The 21,605-nt window shown below is 34.7% G+C and overlaps 1 protein-coding gene across 42 annotated transcripts in view; it reads right to left on the bottom strand.

The window, feature by feature from the left end:
* DLG1 (discs large MAGUK scaffold protein 1) overlaps positions 1-21,605 on the bottom strand; it is a 306,584-nt gene that overhangs the window by 170,376 nt on the left and 114,603 nt on the right. The window lies entirely within an intron of this gene.

The raw sequence follows: 21,605 nt of genomic DNA, 5'->3' as shown, positions 1-21,605 counted from the left end.
AAGGTTGAGGCAAGAGGATCACTTGAGCCTAGGAGTTCAGGACCATTTTTGAGACTCTACCTCTACACAAAATTTTAAAAATTAGCTGGATGTGGTGACATGTGACTGTAGTCTTAGCTACTGGGGAGGCCAAGGTAGGAGAATCACTTGAGCCCAGGAGGTTTAGGCTGCAGTGAGCCATGATTGCACCACTGCCCTCCAGCCTGCGCAACAGAGTAAGAAGACTCTGTCTCTAAATACAAGAGGATAAAATTTGTAAAATTTCCATTTTAGAAAATTTTGTCATAGTCTGTCACAAACTTTCGAAAACAGTTTCAAAATTTAAAGATTACAGTATCACCATTCGAAGACTAGGTTTCCTGCAAGTCAAAACCAGAACATTTTAAATTCTAAAATTTAACTAGCAAATGCTGTATTTCATGAATCCAGTATGTATCATCAATTATAAGATGCCCCGCTAATTATATTTATCCCCCAAAAAGAAAAAAGCACTGCCAAATAAATTGTGAAGTGCACCAACTGCAAATAATTCCAAATGTGAGATAGGTTAAAAGTAAAGGGCATTTTAGGATTAATACAATACATTTACTTAAAGGCACAGATTTTTACACCATTTCTTCTCCAAAATCATTACTTTCACTTTTTCAGTCTTTAACAATTAAAAAATTATCCTTTCAAGAGCAAAACTATACTCTTGGTTTCAAAGTTAAAATAAATGGCCTCTGTCTGGGAAAAAGAACAGTCATTAAACTGTATCGCTCAGGCCGGCAAGAGCCACAGAAGCAGTGAAAGTACACAAACTGACAACACTGTAATTCAAATAGGGCTGGTGGATGCCCAAACAATATAGATACTTTAAGTTAAAAACAAGCACCTACACCAGGGCCTTCTGCCACAGAAAGATTCATTCTTAACCCAGCATGATTCTTTGCAGATGATAGATTCCATTGTCTTCCTTGCCCTAACTTACTTAGAGTACAAACAACACCTTGCTCACAGGTAGCTCAAGAGTCAAGAGCTTTTCTATTCTCCAGCTAAAGATTATAATCTTATTCCCACTGCTCAGTCCATTCCCATGTGTATGAAAAATTATGTGAGTCAATGTGATTTCCACATTATATTGACTTCATTTTTCTACTTATAAATCTCAAACGAGCTAACTACAATATAAAAATGCATACAAAACACTATTGGTTTTGTTCTTGACAATCGTTTAATATGAAGCTGCAGGAATAGAAACAGAAGAGTCCTGTAACAACTGATATTAGATTGCTTGTTTTCCTGAACATGACAAAAGCTGCTACAGGACCAGTTTAGAGCCACAGCCAGACAAACTGTTTTCAAATGAGGTTAACTATGCTCTTTGTAAAACACCTGCTACTTTGTGATAGGAACTACCACCGTATGATTTTCCCTGTTCCGTTAGTGTGTTAATAAAAGTAGTTGTCATACACATTAACTGGGAGCTGGAATGAAGAGTTTAGGTACAATTAAACTATTGCCTGTGGTTAAACTAGTTCTCCCAACTATAGCCAGCTCTCTTTATCTGTGAGTTCCATATCTGCAGATTCAAACAACTGCAGATGGAAAACATTTGGGGGAAAAAAAAATAACAATACAACAAACACAATACAAATAAAGAATAATGCAATATAACAACTATGTAGCATTTACACAGAATTAGGTATTATAAGTAATTTAGAGATGATTTAAAATACAGGAGGATGTGCATGGTTTATATACAAGTATTATGTCTTTTATGTATCAGGGATTTGGGTATCAACATCCACTGATTTTGGTATCCATGGGCAGCAGGCTGGATCCTGGACCCAATCCCCAGTGGATATAGGGAGCTGACAATTCACTTGCTTGGAATAAAAAAGAATTAGAAATCCCCAAAACCAGTGACAGTAATTGCCAAAAGGTTAAGGCCCAAGAACAGAATTACTAATTCAAGCTTTTTAAGGAAGAAACTGTCAAATACCAAGGCAAGATTTCCACATACCAAACCATCTTGAGCATGCCAACAAATAAAAAAATAAAAATGTGTTGAAGCTATACACGTTAAAGCTATACATGTGAAAAATGGTATCCCTTACCCATATTGGGATCTACTGCTTTCCCCAGAAGTAAAGTCTGGATTGGGGAAAGGAGGGCAGCAAAATACAATATAAATAAAATTGTTGTTATGACTTTATAGAAATAGATAAATTTCCAAAACTGACCATGACTGAATGAGATAAAGCCTTGAAACAATAATCGTAAGAAAGGACAACATTCTCAAATAATAATTCCTCAGAAAGGACAAAACAACTAGAAACCAATCTCACTTATAACTACAAATGCAGAATTCCAAAATAAAACATTAGCAAAAGAGGTCAGAACATCAAAATATTAGAACCCAAGTAGAATACACTCCAAAAATGTCAGAATAGGTAAATAGCAAAAAAGCATTTAACATAACTGACCTCATTAACAAGTCAAAAGAAAAAAAAGTAACGAATACCAAATAATCAACAAATAAAAACATCCATTATGATTAAAAACAATCATCACCACTTCATGGAATAAAATAGTATAACTGGACAGTTTCCTACTACAAATCAAACTAAAACCTACATTACAATTAATGGTGAAATATAACCACCAAAACTGAGAACAAACTTTTCTATGGCTGCTATAGTAAGTTACCACAAACATAGTGGCTTAAAACAACACAAAATTTTTATAGTTCTGTAGTTGAGAAGTCCAAAATGTGTCTCACTGGGTGTCAGGAGGCTCTAGAAGAGAATCTGTTTTCTTGCCTTTTCCAGTTTCTGGGGATTGTCTATATAAATTGCTTGGCAGGGGGCCCACTTCCTCCATCTTCAAAGCAAACAACATCAGGCCAAGTCCTTCTCAGGCTGTCATCTCTTGGATTGTTTTCCAATTCTTTCTTTCACTTTTAAGGAAACTTTGGGTCTACCCACTTAGGATAATCTTCCTATCTTAAAATCCATTTATTATAAACCTTATTTCCATTTGTGACCTTAATTTCCTTTTGCCACATAGTCACAGGTTCAAGGGGCTATCTATAGGGCAAAGACATCTTTGAGGAGGCAGAAAGGTGGGCAGGGAGAGCATTAATAGGCAGCTATTACAGTAGGCTACTGAAAAGTAAACAAACAAATCTATGATGTAAAGGGTTAAATGATTTCTATGGATTTTTCTAAGATGGCATTTGAAAAAAAAATCAGTATATACTCTTGATTTTAAAAATAACAATTATATAAGATGCTCTCTTTCTTCTTTTTTTCTTTTGAGACAGGATCTCACTCTGTCACCCAGGCTTGAATGCAGTGGTGTGATCTTGATTCACTGCAACATCCCCTTCCCGGGCTCAAGCAATCCTCCAGCCTCAGCCTCCCAAGTAGCTGAGACCACAGGCGAGAGCCACCACACCTGGCTAATTTTTGCATTTTTTGTAGAGACGTGACGGGCCTGTCCTGCAGACCCTGGCCAACTGATGGTTGAAATGAGACACAGGGATGCAGTGTAAGAGCAGCTAGGTGACTGCATGGCTCTAGTGGCCAGAGACATTTATTGTTCCCATTTCAGGGAATGTCATGCGTTCAAAGGTCAGTTCCTGGACAACTTCAAACAAACAAGCCTGATGAAGATCACTTCCCCTTCACTCTCTTGCACATACTCCTCACCCTTTGCCTCAAGATTAGAGGACAGCAGCCTTCATCTATTCTCCCCCAAGCTATGCAGAGCCTTCTGACCTTTCAGAAGGCCTATTCCTTTCCCAATAGTTTCTCTCACCACTTTGACCTCTGATGTATCTCCTACAGACACAGGGTTTCATCAGGTTGTTCAGGCTGGTCTCAAACTCTTGAGCTCAAAGCAATCCACCTGCCTCAGCCTCCCAAGGTGCTGGGATTACAGGCATAAGTCACCATGCCAAGCAGATACTTTCTTGATTTATAGTATCTTTTTATTCACCCAAAAAGTCCACCATTAATCTGACTACTGGGGAAACACATCATTCACATTAAAGTCAGAAATAAGCATATCATTATTATAACTATTGCTAACACTGTTCAGGAGATAAAAGAAAAAAAAAAGATAAGATAGAAAAATTAGAAAGAAAAGAATAAAATTATCACAATTTATAGATGACCTAATGGTAAATCCAGAAAATCCAAACGAAATAAAACAAAATAAATAAATAAATAAATAACAATATACCAACAATAAACATTAAGAGATTTCAGTTAGGTATCCAGGCAGAAAAGGAATGTACAGATATCGATTGCTTTCATTTAACTCTGTAAGTATGCTGGAAATTTTGTTGGACTACTTTCAAATATGACCTGCTACCTGTTTGTGTAAATTGCGCTGTAGTGGAACACAACCACACTCATTCATACGTCATGTATGATTTATGGCTGCTTTCTAGCTGCCTTTCTAACACAGTGGTGGAGCTGGGAAGTAGATGGCCCACAGAGCCGAAAATATTTACTATCTGATCCTTCACAGAAAAGTTTGCTGATCTCTGATTTAAACTAATAATAATCTATTAGATGATATAAGGAAATAGAAGGCCATATCTAAAAAAAACACAAAAAAGATAAAATGCCCAGGAAGTAATTAAACCGAAGTATCCAAATGTCCAACTTTATCAAAAGGAAAGAAGACATATTCTTGGTAGAAAGAATCAAGTCAAAGAGATCATCTCCTTCCTAAGTTTATCTATACATTTATCTTTAACATAATCCCAACAAAAAGGCCAACAGAAAATTTGTTCGTTTATTCAAATATTTATGCAGGAATTAGAAGAGGTAACTAAAATTCATGTAAAAAACAAGAAAGAAAAAGAGAAAGTCTATAGATTAGGAATAATAAGTGTTTACTATCTTAACAAATTTTAAAACCTATTATAAAACCTTGATTACATTAACAGAAAGATTAGTGACATAAAGATGAAAATTGATATCTTATATTAATAGAAATTCAGATGGATTATTCAATAAATAGCAAGGAGAAAAATGGGTAGCTAAAACAAAAAATATCCTAAAGATTTTTTTATATGAGACTATATAACACAAAATTCTTCTAGAGAAATTCTTTTATAATTATAAAAAGACCTATATAACTATAACATAATACTAAGAAGCCATAAAAAAAAAAGACTGAAAAATCTGACCAGAAGACAAAAGGTTAAAAACTAGGAAAAAAAAAATGTGTAACTTGAATCCAAAGTACTAATTTCACAAATGCATTTAAAGACTACTAGGTCTCTAAGAAAAAGATACAAAACCTTCCAGCCCTCTCTCTAATGCATGAAAAAAGAATAACCAAACAGTTTAAAGAAAAAAAAAATCAAGTAATTCTTACGTGTACAAAAAATGTTTATCTACTCCCAAGAGGATAAATGTAAATTCAAGCTACACGGATATACTTATTTCTCAGATTATTAGATTGTCAAATATCCAAATTTAATAACATATTATATACTGATGAGGACATGGGAAAAACAGGCACTTTCATACAAATCTATGGTAGTACCATAGTAAAATCTATGGTGGTACCATAGATTCATAAGAAAGTGCCTGTTTTACCATAGTAGAACGTATGGTACTACCTCTATAAAGGATACTTTCACAACCTCTACCAAAATTTTAAATACATATAACCTCTGACCTAATACTTCTACTTTTAGGAATTTATCCTATAGAAATATTGCCACGTTTAGAATAGATGTGTGTAGGCAGTTATTTATTGTAGTATTGTTTGTAAAACAAATAATTTAAAACATCCATCACTATATCCAGTAACAATGAACTTCTCAAATAAATCATTCCTATTCAAATAAGAGAATATCATAAGCCATAAAAAAGGTAAGAAAAGTCTTCAGGTATGGAAATAGAAAAAGCTTCGGAATATAATGTTAAGTAGTGAAAAGAAGTCCAAAATAGTGTAGACTATACTCCTGCGTGTGTGGCAGGGTGGGAGAAGTTGGGGGATGGCAGGAGAGAGAAAATACACATATTTACTTATATATGGAGAAACTAGGATGCACATGAAACAGATAACTTTAGTTGCTTGACGAGAGGAGATTTACACCTGGGGGAAAGAGGCAAGAGGGAGACCTTTTCATCTTCATATAGCTTTTAAATTTTAAGCCATATGTATGTATTATTCATTCACAAAATTACCTTTAAAATGAAAAAAAAAATTTAATGAGCTGATAAAACAATCATTACTTACAGAAATACTGGTACACAGAAAATCCAAGCAAATTCACTAAAAAATTAATAGAAGTAATTTCGCATGTTAACTGATAATTAATAATGAGTAAGAATCACATTTCCCATATTTAAAAGGCAAATTAAATAAATATGACTTGGGTCACCAGTAAACGATGTTGAGAATCTGAGCATGAATCTTACTCCATGCAAAGTGAGAGATATACTTCATAAAGACAGAGTGAAAGCATATGAATGAAAAAAAGGGTATACTAACTATAAGCATAAGAAAGCTAAAGTGGCTATATTAATGTATGATAAAACAGACTTCAAGACAGAGAGTATTTACCTTAAGAAAAAGAGAGATTTCAAACTGCTAAAAATTTAATTCACCAGGAAGTTTTAAGAACCATAAATGTGTGTACTTAATAACAGGGCCTTAAGATACAGAAACAAAACCAATGAAAATAAAAGTGGGAAATAGACCATGCTACAATTTTAGTAATAGATTTAAACTCCGAGGTGGGCATGGTAGCTCATGCCTACAATCCCAGCACTTCGAGAAACTGAGGTGGGCGGAACAGGAGGTCAGGAGTTAGAGACCAGCCTGACCAACATGGTGAAACACCATCTCTACAAAAAATACAAAAAGTAGCTGGGCATGGTGGCATGCACCTGTAATCCCAGCTACTCAGGAAGCTGAGGCAGAAGAATCGCTTCAACCCAGGAGGCAGAGGCTGAAGTGAGCCGAGATTGCACCACTGCACTCCAGCCTGTGTGATAGAGCAAGACCCCATTAAAAAAGAAAGAAAAGAAAAGAAAGAGAGGAAGGAAGGAAGGAAGGAAGGAAGGAAGGAAGGAAGGAGGGAGGGAGGGAGGGAGGGAGGGAGGGAGGGAGGGAGGGAGGGAGGGAAGGTTGGTTGGTTGAATTTGCTCATGGTCCTATAGGCTGTACAGGGAGCATGGAGCTGGTATCAGAGTCTGGTGAGGGCCTCAGGAGGCTTTCAATCGCAGCAGGAAGTGAAGAGGGAATAGGACGTCACATAGTGAGAATGGAAGCAAGAGAGAGAGAGAGAGAGAGAGCAAGGAAGGGTGGGAGGAGAGAGACAAACAGAAAAGATAACTACTGGGTACTGGGTTTAATACTTGGGTGATGTAATAATCTGTCTCTCCTACGTAACAAAGCTTTACATGTACCGCTGAACCTAAAAGTTTAAAAAAACAAACAACCCTACCACTAACGTACATGATGGTGAGATGCTGAGCATTATTAAAAGACAGAGGAAAGGATGCTCACTTGCCTTACTTGTTTTCAGCATTATGCTGGAGGCCCTAACTGTGGCTGTAAGGCAGGTAAAAGAAAAAGGTAACACCAGCAAAGATTAAGTAAAACTCCCTATTTGCAAATGACCTGACTGTTCACACTGAAAACCATAAGGGAACTAAAACAACAGCTGATTTTAGTAAGATTGCAGGCTACAAGTTAATCAATCAAATTGTGTTTTTTACACTAACAGTGAATAATTGAAAGTCAAAACTTAAGTTCCATTTGGTGCACCAACTCCAAAAAAGATATAATACTTAAGAATAAATCGAACAAAAGAGGTACAAGATGTCTTCACTGCAAATTACAGAACATTACTCAAACAAATCAAGACCTAAAGAAACAGACATATGTTTGTGGTTTGGAAGACTGAATATTATTAGGAAGTTCATTTTCTTCAAATAACTTTTAGTTTCAATGCAATCCTAATAATATTTTCACCACACTTTTTGAAGAAGATAATAAAGTGATTCTAAAATGCTGAAATGCAAACAACCTAGAAGAGCTGAACCAAATTTTAAAAAGAACAAAGTTAGAAGACATACAACTTACATTACCTGATGTCAAGACAGTGTGGTATCGATCAAATGGAAAACACACATATCAATGAAACAGAATAAAGAGTTCAGAAATAAATTCACGCACATATGGTCAACTGTTTTTTGACAAAGTACAAAAGCAATTCAATAAAGGATGAAAAAGTTTTTCAACACAGTGCTAGAGCAACTGGATGTCTACATAGAGAAAAAATTAACATCAACCTTTATCTCACAACAGATACAAAATCTTAAATGAATCAAACTTAAATGTAAAACTATAAAACTTATAGAGGAAAATACAAGAAAATCTGTCTGCAAATTAAGAGTAGGAAAAGATTTACTATATAAAACGCAAAAAGCACAATGATGCAAGTTTTTGACAAAGTGGAATTTATTAAAATTTTTGCTCTTTGAAAGTCACTAAGTAAAGTAAAAGGCAAGCTACAGAATGAAATAAAATAATGTGCAATAAAAATATCTGATAAAGGACTCATATCTGAATATAGAAAGATCTTTTACAATTCAACAATACAAACAATCCAATTCTTTTAAATGGGGAACAAATATGAACAATATTTAATGTGTTTGTTTTCTAGAGCTACTGCAACAACGTTATTACAAACTGAGTGGCTTCCATAACAGAAGCTTCTCTCAGTCCTGAAGGCTAGAAGTCTGAGATCAAGGTGTTAGCAGAGTTGGTTTCTTCTAAGGGCTGTGAAAGAATCTGTTCCATGCTTCTCTTCCTAACTTCTGGAGGCTTGCTGGCAGTCTTTGGCATTCCTTGGCTTACATATGCATCACTCTGATCTCTGCCTTCATCTTTACATGGCATTCTTGCCGTGTCATGTCTCTGACCAAATTCTTCCTTTTTATAAGCACACCAGTTATACTGCAATAGCCCAACCCAATAAACTCATTTTAATTTTACTATCTCTGTAAAGACCTTATCTCCAAATAAGGTCACATTCTGAGATATCAGAGGCTAGAACTCCGACATATTTTTTTTTGTGGGGGACACAATGCAACCCAAAACACTTAACAAAAGAGTTACTCATGTAAAACATGAAATGATACTCAACGTCACAAGTCATCAAAGAAATGCAAATAAAGCCACAATACCCACTAAACCACTTCATATCCACTAAAATGGTTAAATTTGGGGAAAAAGGGGAGATAAAGATAAGCATTGGTAAAAATGTGGAGTGACCAAGACACTCATCCACTGCTAGAATGTGAAAACAACCATTCTTATACCTAGGATATGAAAACAACCACTAGATATCAAAGAGAAATAAAAATATATATCCACACAAAAACCTGTAAATGAATAACCCTATACCACCATTCAAAATAGCTTTAATATTAAAACTTATTATTTATAAATATTACTTATTATTATTGTTAAATGTTATTATAAAACTTATTTATAAATGATATTACTATTTGTATACAAAATATAAAGTTATATATCTATAAACCAACAATTAAAACTGACATTATTCTAAAGCTTTAGTAATTAACAAACAGATTGTTAACTGTCCATCAACAGATAAGAATAAATGAAGTGTTTTATATCCAGACACTGGAATACACCTCTTCAATAAGAAGCAAATCGCTGAAACAAACAACAACCTCAATGAATCTCAAAAGCATTATTATGAGTTTTTTAAAAAAGACACTAAAGAGTCTTATTGTATGAATCCATTTACATACAATTTTTAAAAATATAAAATAATTTGTGGTAAGAAAGGCAGATTAGTGGTATCTTGTGGGGAGTAGAAGGTTGATGAATACAAAGGAGCACAAACAATCTTTTTGGAGTGAGGAAAATATTCTGTAACTCAACTATGGAAGTGTTTTCACAGGGGGCTGCAGCTGTTGAAACTCATCAAACGGTACACTTTACAGAGACACAGCTTATGATAAATGTAAATTATACTTCAGTAAAAATAATTAAATAAAATAGTAAGTGCAACCTCATGAGAGAACGTGAACCAGAAAAATAAAAATAAAATAATATGTATTTGTAAATCTGTTAGAAAAGATCCCATTTCCAACAGCAACAAAACAACAAAAATGATAACTTGAATTAAATATAAAGGGCCAATCTCTATGAAGAAAACTTCAAAATGGTATTGAAGTAAATAAAGGAACACTACTTATTTATTCTTGGATAAAGGCTCAATATTTTAAGTTTGAATTTTCCAATAAAATAATCTGTAACAATGTTTTTACAATAAAAATATCAATACAATTTTATTTAGGTGAGCCAGTAATGGCAGGGTACTAGTAATTATGATTTGAAAAAAATAGCATATGAGAAGTCAAGGAAATTCTGAATTAAAAGTCATGAGAGGCAACTGGCTCTATCCAATTCTCTCATACAGAAGCATTAGAAGGTCTCAACAATTAAAAGTTTGATAGCAGCACAAACAAAAAGAAACAAAGCCTTGAATAGAACACAGAGTCCACAACACAGCCAAATAAATATGCAAATGTAATAGCCGTGATAAGGATAATATTTTAAATCAGTAGAGGAATGATGGATTATTGAATAAATAATACTTGGTAAATGGCCATTTGGGGGAAAAAAATCTGGATTCTTATGGCACAACTTTAACTTAAAAAAAATTATCTATTAGATCACAGACCTAAACATAAAGAACTGACCCAAACACTAAACAAAACATGAATAAACTTGTTCCTACTGCTGGCATGGTCAAGTCTAAGTAAGAAATGATATTCAGAAACAAAAAAGACGAATAAATTTGAATACATGAAGTTTAAAACTTTTGTGTCACCAACTTAAAATGAAAATGCCAACCAGTTTGGGGCAATAAGTAGGAGGAAGGAGAGCTCAAGTATATTACAAAAGGGCCAATTTTGAAATTTATAATTAAGACAAATCAATTTTATAAAAAAGAAAATGAAAAATGAGTAAGAAACTTAGACTGGCAGTTCATTTTATAAAGAATTACAAATTATAAATAATGCAAAGATGTTCATCCTCCCACTCATGAAGGAATGCACATTAAAACAATAATCGATCACTTTTACCTGGACAGATCCACAAAACCACAAATGCCCAATAATACCTAGTTTTGATGAACATGTGGAAAAAGAGAAACTCTAATACAGGTAAATACATAAATGAAAGTAACTTTTTGCCAGCAATTTAACACTATAAAAATATTAAATACATATAATATTTGACCTAGGAATTTTATGTTTTTAATAGCAGCAAAACTTAATATTTATAAATATTACTATTTGTATATAAAATTATATATATATAAACCAACAATTAAAACTAGCATTTTTCTAATGCTTTAGTAATTAAGATAATGTGTATTGGCACAGGGTAAGATACACTGATGAGTGGAACAAAAGTTAAGAGTTCAGAAAACAGACTCAGGTGGGAATTAAGGATATTATATATCACTGAGAACATGGAAGGGATTTATCAATAAATGAAACTGGGACAATGGGGTATCCATTAGAAAAAATGAAATGTGACTCCTATAGCATACCAAAACAAAAATTTCAGGCAGATTAAAGATCTCAATGTGAAAACTTCTAAATATAAAACTTTTAGAAGACAATACTACATAGGAGATTATGACTCTGGCTGTGTAAGGATATTCAAAACAAGATAAGAAATGTATAAACCTAAACAGAAAACACTGGTAATCTGACATTAAAATTATTAACTGATTCTATTTATTAGAAGATACCATAATGGTCAGTCAACAGAGTTGTTAAAGAAAAAAAAACAAGAAAAATAAAGGAAGAACATATCATAATGTGCTGAACCAAAACCACAAGCCATAAAATCTCTAACAACTACAATCAGCATTAGCCAGTGGTTCAAAAATATATAAAACCAACAATTTATTTATTGTTTAGAAATTTTTTTTTAAAGCAAGGAATACCAACTATAGAATTCAGAATTATTACTGAGTTGGGAAGGAATGGCAAAGAATCTGAGGAGAGAGAACAGGGCACTTCTAAGAGAATAGCTATTACTCTTTTATTATTTTAAATGTTATGTAGCAATTCTTTACACCTACATATATTTTATACCTATTAGTTTGTATCTACTCAATATTTAATAAAAGCAAATTTTCAATAGCATGCAAATGACCAAGAAATCATTACTCTGTCACACTTTTGTAAACCACTAGGGTTCACTAAACTCAATTCTAGTCTGTATGTGTGTGTGTGTGGGGGGGGGGGTGGATCGTTTAAAAGCAACTCTAAATATTTGTAAGGATTGTTTTTCCAATATTGTTACTCTTTCTTAAGATCTTTCACACAACAAAGAGAAAACTTACTTTTTAACATATGAATAAGGTTCCTTCTATCTGGAAAGAAATCATTACTATTCCATCATCCTTCAGATACCAAGTTGGTAAGTCTCTCTTTTTTTTTTCTTAAGCTTTCGCTGAACAAACACAGTTACGAATTCGAAAATTTTAGCTTTTGCCTGTGTTGAAAGATTTCCAAGACTAGGTCTCTCCTTTTTTTTTTTTTTTTTCCCTTAAGCTTTCACTGAACACAGTTAAGAATTCAAAAATTTTAACTTTTTGCCTGTGTTGAATGATTCCCAAGATTTGCTAGTAGGACTTGTGAAGGTGAGTCACATTCACAGTTATGATTTATTATGATCAAAGTCTACAAAGCAAAAATCAACAAAGAAAAAAGGCACGTGGGGCAAAGTTTGGGGAAACCGAGAGCAACTTTCCAGAATCCTCTCCCAGTGGAGTCAAGGAAGATTCCCTAAATTCACCCAGCAACAAGTTGTGACACATGTGAAATGCTGTCAACCATAATAGTCTCAGAACCCAGGGCTTCACTGTGGGCTGTCACATAGGCAGCCTCTGCCTTAGGGCATGACAAAATTTCAGACTCTCAAAAGGAGGTGTTCGACATAAATAATATTTTCTACAAACAGTTTAGGCACAGTAAGCAACTTGATCAGTTAGTGGTAGGAATCCTCCTGAAATCTAAGTTTCCAGATACCGGTCTGGGAGAGAAGAGAACAGGGAAGGACAAGAGGGAAGGACTGAAAAGAAGCTTGAGAAAACTTTTCCAGGTGATGAATACATTTACTATCTTGATTACAGTGATAGTTTCATAGGTATACACAGATGTCAACACTTAAGGAAACTATTTGAATATGTGCAGCTTATTACATGTGAATTATATCCCAGTAAAGCTGATTTTAAAAATTAGGTTTGCTATGTTTAAACTCTAATTAAAATTTCTAATAAAGGTTTTTCATTGCTCCTTTATTCTTCTGTTAATTATTTACAAACAACTTCAAATATTTAAAAATAAAAAGAACACCAAAAAAAGATAAAAAGTGAGGAAGAATGATGAATAATATTCTAGATATACTGCGGGTTAAGTTATCGTCAGCTAAGAGAAATGTCCAGGGCAATCTGTATAGCAAATATCCAACACTTACAAAAACAGTGAAAAGAATGAAATTTATAATAATCATGATATACATTTCAAATTTATGAAATGTCAAATATGAATTGCTCTTCTTTCTAAAACCAACTGAGGAAACCTTAAAAAAAAACTTCTGCCAGGAGGTTCCAGTGGTTTGTGTATCACATCTTTTTTTTTTTTTTTTTTTTGAGACGGAGTTTCACTCTTGTTACCCAGGCTGGAGTGCAATGGCACGATCTCAGCTCACAGCAACCTCCACCTCCTGGGTTCAAGCAATTCTCCTGCCTCAGCCTCCCGTGTAGCTGGGACTACAGGAGCACGCCACTATGCCCAGCTAATTTTTGTATTTTTAGTAGAGACAGGGTTTCACCTTGTTGACCAGAATGGTCTCAATCTCTTGACCTCGTGATCCACCCAGCTTGGCCTCCCAAAGTGCTGGGATTATAGGTGTGAGCCCGGCCTGCATATCACATCTCTTAATGGCTATTAACTTCAAGGGAAGATTTCTTTTATATGTACTTTATTTCCAGCAACTGCCAAAGATAACTTAAAACAGATTCATTTTCTTAAAAAACACAGCTGTACTGTCAGTACAAACCCACTCTTGGACCGTAAGTCCAGAAATACCGTCAACTGCTTCACTCCGTAAAACATACTGTCAAACAAAAGTTATTATTTTCTACTCTGTAAGACTAATAAGCAATCAGGAATTATAAATTCTCCTGCTGTCTAATATGTTTGTATAGAAGTTCCCAACTGATGGATAGGCTGTATCCCCAAAATTAGTATTTTTTGATTATTTGGAAAAATTTGGAATAACAATGGAAATTATGACTAGGTTCCTAAAGCCAACCCATAAAAAGCCCACTTAACATAACATACGTTAGGCCTATTTAATTCAAACAGGTAGTCATCATCATCATCAAACACACACAGACGTGTTTTGAAATTGAAACTGAGATTACTAAAATATTCACTGTCTTCTTACCTGCCTTCTATTCCTAAACACATGCTCAAGATGTTTCTTCTCTGGTAGTAGCAAATAGGCATAGGATGGCCAAATGGAGAAGCAGAGACTACCATGACTTTCTTAATCTGAAAATTCAAGTAATTTAAAACTTGAATATTCTTAAACCACAGCACTCTTACTTACCCACTTGGCAATCTTCCTTCATGATAGGATTTGTTCAAACCAAATTTACAAATGTTCAGTGAACTTTATAAATAAAATGCTTTACAAACATGATATATCATCAAAGCCTAGATTCAAAACCTCTTTCAAATGCTTGTGAACTTAGAAGCCCTGGCTCTTTTATTAATAAGCCCTGGTTGAATTACGTCCCCCACCTTCCCCACCCAAAATTCATATGGTGAAGTCCTCACTTCCAGTACCCCAGAATGTATCTTTATTCAAAGACAAGGCCTTCAAAAAGGTGATGAAGGTGTGGTCATTAAGGTATGTTAGTTTAATCTGACTGGTTTCCTTATAAAAGAAGAAAATTTGGACACACTGAGAGACACAGCAGGAATATGTATGCACAGAGGAAAGGCTATGTGAAGAGGCAATAAGGAGGTAGCCATCTGCAAGCTAAGGAGAAAGGCCTCAGAGGAAATCCTGCCAGTACTTTGAGCTTGAACTTTCAGCCTCCAGAACACTGAGAAATTAAATTTATTGTTTACGCCAACCAATCAATCCGCAGTTTTTGTTATGGCAGCCCTTGCCAACTAATACAGAGCTTTTAAAAAATTACTATATACACTGTAGAATTTAATACTCTAAAGTTTTATTCCTGCATCTCCACTGACGGAATTTCTAAATTAATAATAGAAAAGTTACACTAGGTAACACATGATTGCCGTAAGAGCCAGTAGTTCCTTTGTTTACTGCTATATACCCAGTGCATAGGTGCTTAATAAATTACTGAGTGAATGCATCAATGAATAAATTAATCAATAAATTAAACGATTACAAAAAATTGTAAATGACTACAATTTTCTTCGTAAAAATGAGAAAGGCACATACCCTATTTTAACTTCCTGAAATTATTTCACTGCTTCAATGTTATATATTTAAACAAGTGGAATTTATTTTAAAACAAAACATTATATTAAAATATACTATCACTTTCCATTTACTAAAAAAAACTCATAAGTATATAAACTGTTAAAAAGAAAATTTCAAAAATAAGTACATTCTTAAAGGAAGATAAGAAAAATTACATTACAAAATGTAATATAAGAGATTTTCAAAGAAAAGGCTAATAATACATATCAGTATAGTTCTAATGGATATAGGAGAACAATAATCAACTATTTCTAGGTGCAGACATACTATGGGATCATTGCTATCAGCAAATGGTAATAGAAACTATTTACCAATATGTGAAAAAATTATTAATTCATTCAGTTTAAGAATGGGGTTTGGGTTTTTTTTTCTCTGTACCCCCCTATCCAGCAGAGAAACAAAGGAGTTTAAATACACCATCCTAAAAGACTGAGGAGCTACCTAGAGTTCCATAGTCACTAAAGAATACTTTTTTTCCAGGCTGGGCACGGTGGCTCAAGCCTGTAATCCCAGCACTTTGGGAGGCAGAGGCGAGTGGATAACGAGGTCAAGAGATCGAGACCATCCTGGTCAACATGGTGAAACCCTGTCTCTACTAAAAATACAAAAAATTAGCTGGGTGTGGTGGCGCGTGCCTGTAATCCCAGATACTCAGGAGGCTGAGGCAGGAGAATTGCCTGAACCCAGGAGGCGGAGGGTGCAGTGAGCCAAGATCGCGCCATTGCACTCCAGCCTGGGTAACAAGAGCGAAACTCCGTCTCAAAAAAAAAAAAAAGAATACTTTTTTTCTTCTTTGGAGAAACCATGAAGTCAATAAAAAGGGACTTCAAAATAGAATAGCTCCCTAGAGGCCGGGCGCGGTGGCTCAAGCCTGTAATCCCAGCACTTTGGGAGGCCGAGGCGGGTGGATCACGAGGTCAACAGATCGAGACCATCCTGGTCAACATGGTGAAACCCCGTCTCTACTAAAATTACAAAAAATTAGCTGGGCACGGTGGTGCGTGCCTGTAATCCCAGCTACTCGGGAGGCTGAGGCAGGAGAATTGCCTGAACCCAGGAGGCGGAGGTTGCAGTGAGCCGAGATCGCGCCATTGCACTCCAGCCTGGGTAACAAGAGCGAAACTCCGTCTCAAAAAAAAAAAAAAAAAAAAAAAAAAAAAAAAGAATAGCTCCCTAGATATATTGGCTCAATGTAAAGGTTTGGTAGCACAGACAAGAGAAAGTACATTTCATCTTATAAGAAGGAAGATACTAGAGGAAGGTTGTGCTTTTAACATCAAAAGACATTTAACCTTAATTATTGTTAAAAATTATCATAATCCAATTCTAACAAGCAAACTGCTATTGGTCATTATTTATTATGGAGTATTTTTCAATTTGAAGTCCATTTTGAAACAGTATTCTTAAATAAGAATATTTTAAGTTACCTATTAGTGCTCAGTGAACCATTTCAAGGAAACCTTAGATACCATACACCATACCCTAAAGGTAAAGGGATATGCTCCTTATACTTCAGTGTAATGGTAGCTTTTTTGCAATGTTTACTTTTGCTTCTGAAGGTTGGAACAAAAAAGTAAGAAGGATCAAGAAACATAACAGGGGCTGTGCATGGTGGCTCATGCCTGGAATCTCAGCACTCTGGGAGACCAAGGTGGGTAGATCACCTGAGGTCAGAACTTCGAGACCAGCCTGGCAAACATGGTGAAACCCCGACTCTACTAAAAATACAGAAAAGTGAGCAAGGTATAGTGGCACACGCCTGTAATTCCAGCTACTCAGAAGGCGGAGTCAGGAGACTCGCTTGAACTCAGGAGGCAGAGGTTACAGTGAGCCAAGGTCACGCCACTGCACTCCAGTCTGGGTGACAGAGCAATAAAAAAAGAAAAGAAGTAAACATTAACAGGAAGCAAATACTCTACAAAGCTATGTTTCAACCTTTATGTAGACATTTACCAACTAGATGTATGAAAAGAAAGCCTCAATTGGACTTTTCTGCTTTGTTTCAGCTGAACAGACACAACTGAACAGACACAACTTGATAAGCTCTAAAATTAATCAGACTTCAGTAAAAATGGTGTGCATATGCATTAGGTCAGACACTGTAGATCGCTTTGCTCAACACTAGAGTCTGTTTTCCTTGCTTTTGTCTAATATAGAGACTATAAAAGCTAAATACTGTATAGTATCCTTCAGTTATCTGTGAGGGACATGTTCCAGGACCTCCCAAAAAGACTGAAATCTGAAGATGCTCAGGTTGCTGACATAAGATGGTATATGTAATATTTGCACACAACCTATATACACCCTCCCATATACTTTAAATCATCTCTAGAGTACTTCTATTACCTTGTACAATGTTAATGCTATGTAAATAGTTGTTATAATGTGTTGTTTAGGGGAAAATGACAAGAAAAAATGTCTGCATATGCTCAGTACAAGCAAGTTTTTTCCCCAAATATTTCTGATCCATAGTTGGTTGATCAGAAAGGAAGCCACAGAGATGTAGAGCTGACTACAGTAGGTTTCAAACTCTTCCTTACTACTAGGAGAGTCTGTGTGACATAGTTTTAATCAATGAAATATAGGCAGACCTCTACTGGCATTATAAACCACGCTCCTTTTCCCTTTCCACCTCTTCTTCTGTCTTTATGACTAGAGCTGTAACAGACATCTTTCAATGAAGCAAAGGCCAAGAGAAAAAGATGTCCAAAGTTGTAGCAGCTGCATATTTCCAAGCTGACTATAATGAGGAAAAGATAAGGACCCATTTGCTTAAAGTCACTGTTAGTTTAGAATTTATTATTTGCAAACACAATGTTAAGCACGAGTGAACTAAGTGAAGCAAACGAGCCATACCGTTCAAATCTATGCTGTAACACTTTTTCACCCAGGGAGAAATGAGGCGGGTAGTGGGGAAAATAATGTAATTGTAAGATAGCGCTTCTCAAAGTTTTCCACCCAATTATCTTTTAACAGCAAAAAAAACAAAACATTAGGAATATGAAGCAACATAGCAAGGAGTCATAGCCACACAAACAGTATTTCTTGAAAGAGCTCATCTTTTACACAAATTCTACGTATATAATTACATTTGCATAAATTATCCATATAAATTATATTTAACCCACTCAAATGCTATACTGCAAGTTTCAATATGAAAATAAACTTTTAAAGTCATTTTCTTATTAAAACTGGGCTTGAGAAAAAATGATATTAGGATGACTGTACCCACTGACATACCAGATTTGTCCCTGAAGCTACCTGTACCCCAGGTCAAGAATCACAGCTAAGTGGGAACAGTACCTTTTCTATTAAAATACAATCACCAAGGTTTTAACACCTTACACTATCTTGCTGTGGGGCGAAGACACCCAAAACGACACTCCTAACTTTATACTAGGTGTTTTGCCTTCCCTCTGGGATTCTCTCACTTCAATTACTGCCTGTCATCAGACATACTTTAATGCTTTATTGCAAAAAGCATTCTCATGGCTTCTCTTAGCGTAGTTAGTAAAGGCAAGAACTTTCAAGAGCTTGATATTACAAACAAACAACTTTAGCTTCACAAAATACAAGTTTCTGATCTTCATACAGCTCATCTCCTCCTAGGGATCTTAAGATCCAGTCTTACTGTGCCTCCTATTTTAAAATAGCTAATTCTACACTAATGAGTTGGCATACCTTTAGAGGCACTACGAGTTTGCTAATTTCAGTTCACGTCCACCCCCAAAGAACTGCCTCCTAAACAGCTTCATAGTCTCTAGATTAAGAATCTGAATGTAGGCCAGGCGTGGTGGCTCATGTTTGTAATCCCAGCACTTTGGGAGACCGAGGCAGGCAGATCACTTGAGGTCAGGAATTCGAAACCAGCCTGGCCAACACAGTGAAACCCCATCTCTATTAAAAAAAAAAAGAAGAAGAAGAAGAATCTAAATGTCCTCTGCATTCTCCTTACATTCCCCAAGGTCCTTTCTCTGAGTTCTAATATGAGACACGAGAGATAAACAGGCTTCTTTCCATATGGACTGATACCAGAAATTAACTGATCTTTTGATGATACTGCTCCAATTACATATACGCATGCACACTCTCACTTTGACACACATGGAGACTTCCAAGATTCTATAGCAAACAGATTGGTTCCTTATGATAATCTATTACTGTAACCTTCTTGGATAAATGTCTCATAAAGAAAAGAATGGTTAAGAGGTAAACTCCAGTCACATAGAAACCTGACTTTTTAAAAAGACATTTAATTTCCAACAAACAAGGTGGTGCTTTTATTCCCTTTCAAAAGCTCATGTCATAAATGAAAATATTAAGCTTAGTTTTAAATGTGATTTGGAATTTACATAGTAAGATTACTTGCTCACCCAAGTCTTCCTACAAATTAAGGAAGTTAACAGTTATTAATTGGCATTAGAAGTACCAGTGGTATTAGAAGATAAACTTTTTGTACTTGCAATATTGGTATTAGCTTATACACTGGAAAGAAAGATGTGTTTACCCTTATTGTCTCAAGCTATTTCTGAAATGTTTTAACTAAAAACTGGGATAATTCTGGTACAATTCCCACCAATAGGTATTCTTTTTTAATCACATATTAAAATTTTTAATTAATGTAATTGTCAGTTTCACTGCAAAGCTTTAAATAATTAATTTTGCATCTATGAAAATACACTAATAAAAAATGTGACGAGGATGCTGTAGTCTTAGAAACTGTATTTCTACATAGTCTCTTGTCAATACTACCTGCCATAAAATTCAAACATTTTGGAAAACAATTTTTAAAAATTCTATCCACAAATGGTTAAGCCCCAAAATAATTCACTTCTTTTTATTTCCCAAATTAAAGTATCTGATTTCTTAAATTGTAAACATATAACTTAGATGCCCTTTTAACTATCTTTAATTACCAAGTATGACCACAGTAAAGACATTTTCAATAGAATATTTTCTTCATTTTCCCACCAGAGGGCAACCAAGAACCTCAAGTGGTGTTCTGCAATCAATTTAACAGAATCCAAAGTGTAAGGAATAGAGGATGGGGAGGCGTTTAAAGTTCACTGAGACTATCAGACTAGTCATAAGCCATTGCTCATGTTACTTCTTAAAACTGACTCTATAATAAGGGTAGTATTTTAAAACATCTTATATACATAATTAGATGTTTAATTTACCTACAAACCTTTTTTTAACAGCGATTAGCTTTATAAAAACATTCCTTAAAATGTTTTAAATCCTTTTCCCAAAACACCCTGTTGTACATACCACATGAGAAAAACAGGTTTAACACTCAAGGAAAAAGGAAAATGTAGCCTTAGCTATTTAAACAACACATATGAATTTTACACTGGCTCACAGTTGAACAACCAATATGAATTGTAAATTTGTTAAAAATGTTTCTATTAGCAGCCTACTTTTTCTTGTGCAATCATTTCCATTTTCTAGTTCAGAAAATTTCTGAAATCTCACTAGGAAAATAAGAATTCTCTGACACAACAAAGAATTTAAAGTGAAGGGGGAAAATGCTTGGGTGACCAGAAAAGCAATATATTCTTTAATAAAGGGGTAAAAAACTTTCAGCCTAATTTAATCAGCTAGCAATTTGAGACCTCTTCACATCATCAATTGAGAAGTTTCAGTCTTACAAAAACTAAAAAGAAAAAAAAGTTTCATTTGAAACAATACTTGAAAATAATTATTCCCTCAAATACTACAGTAGAGGGCTCTCTTTCTACAAATAGCTTTAAACCATATGTTGTTTTTGATTGCAGAAATCAGGTAAAAATGTATCCGTTCTTTCTTCCATTTAGCATTTTATATAAAAAACCATAATTTATCTTTAAGGCAAACTTTACATTTATATATATATATAGAACACCTTACTCAATTAACCACTGTTTCATTTATAGGAAATGAATAGTAAAGTCATGGTTCTTTCAGTGTTTATTTTGTTTAAAAGCTTTTTTTTCCTTCTATACAATCTA

This window comes from Callithrix jacchus, chromosome 15, assembly GCF_049354715.1.
Source record: "Callithrix jacchus isolate 240 chromosome 15, calJac240_pri, whole genome shotgun sequence".
Classification (NCBI taxonomy): domain Eukaryota; kingdom Metazoa; phylum Chordata; class Mammalia; order Primates; family Cebidae; genus Callithrix; species Callithrix jacchus.
Note: the sequence above shows the minus strand (reverse complement) of the source record. Positions and strands in the feature narration are given on the sequence as shown.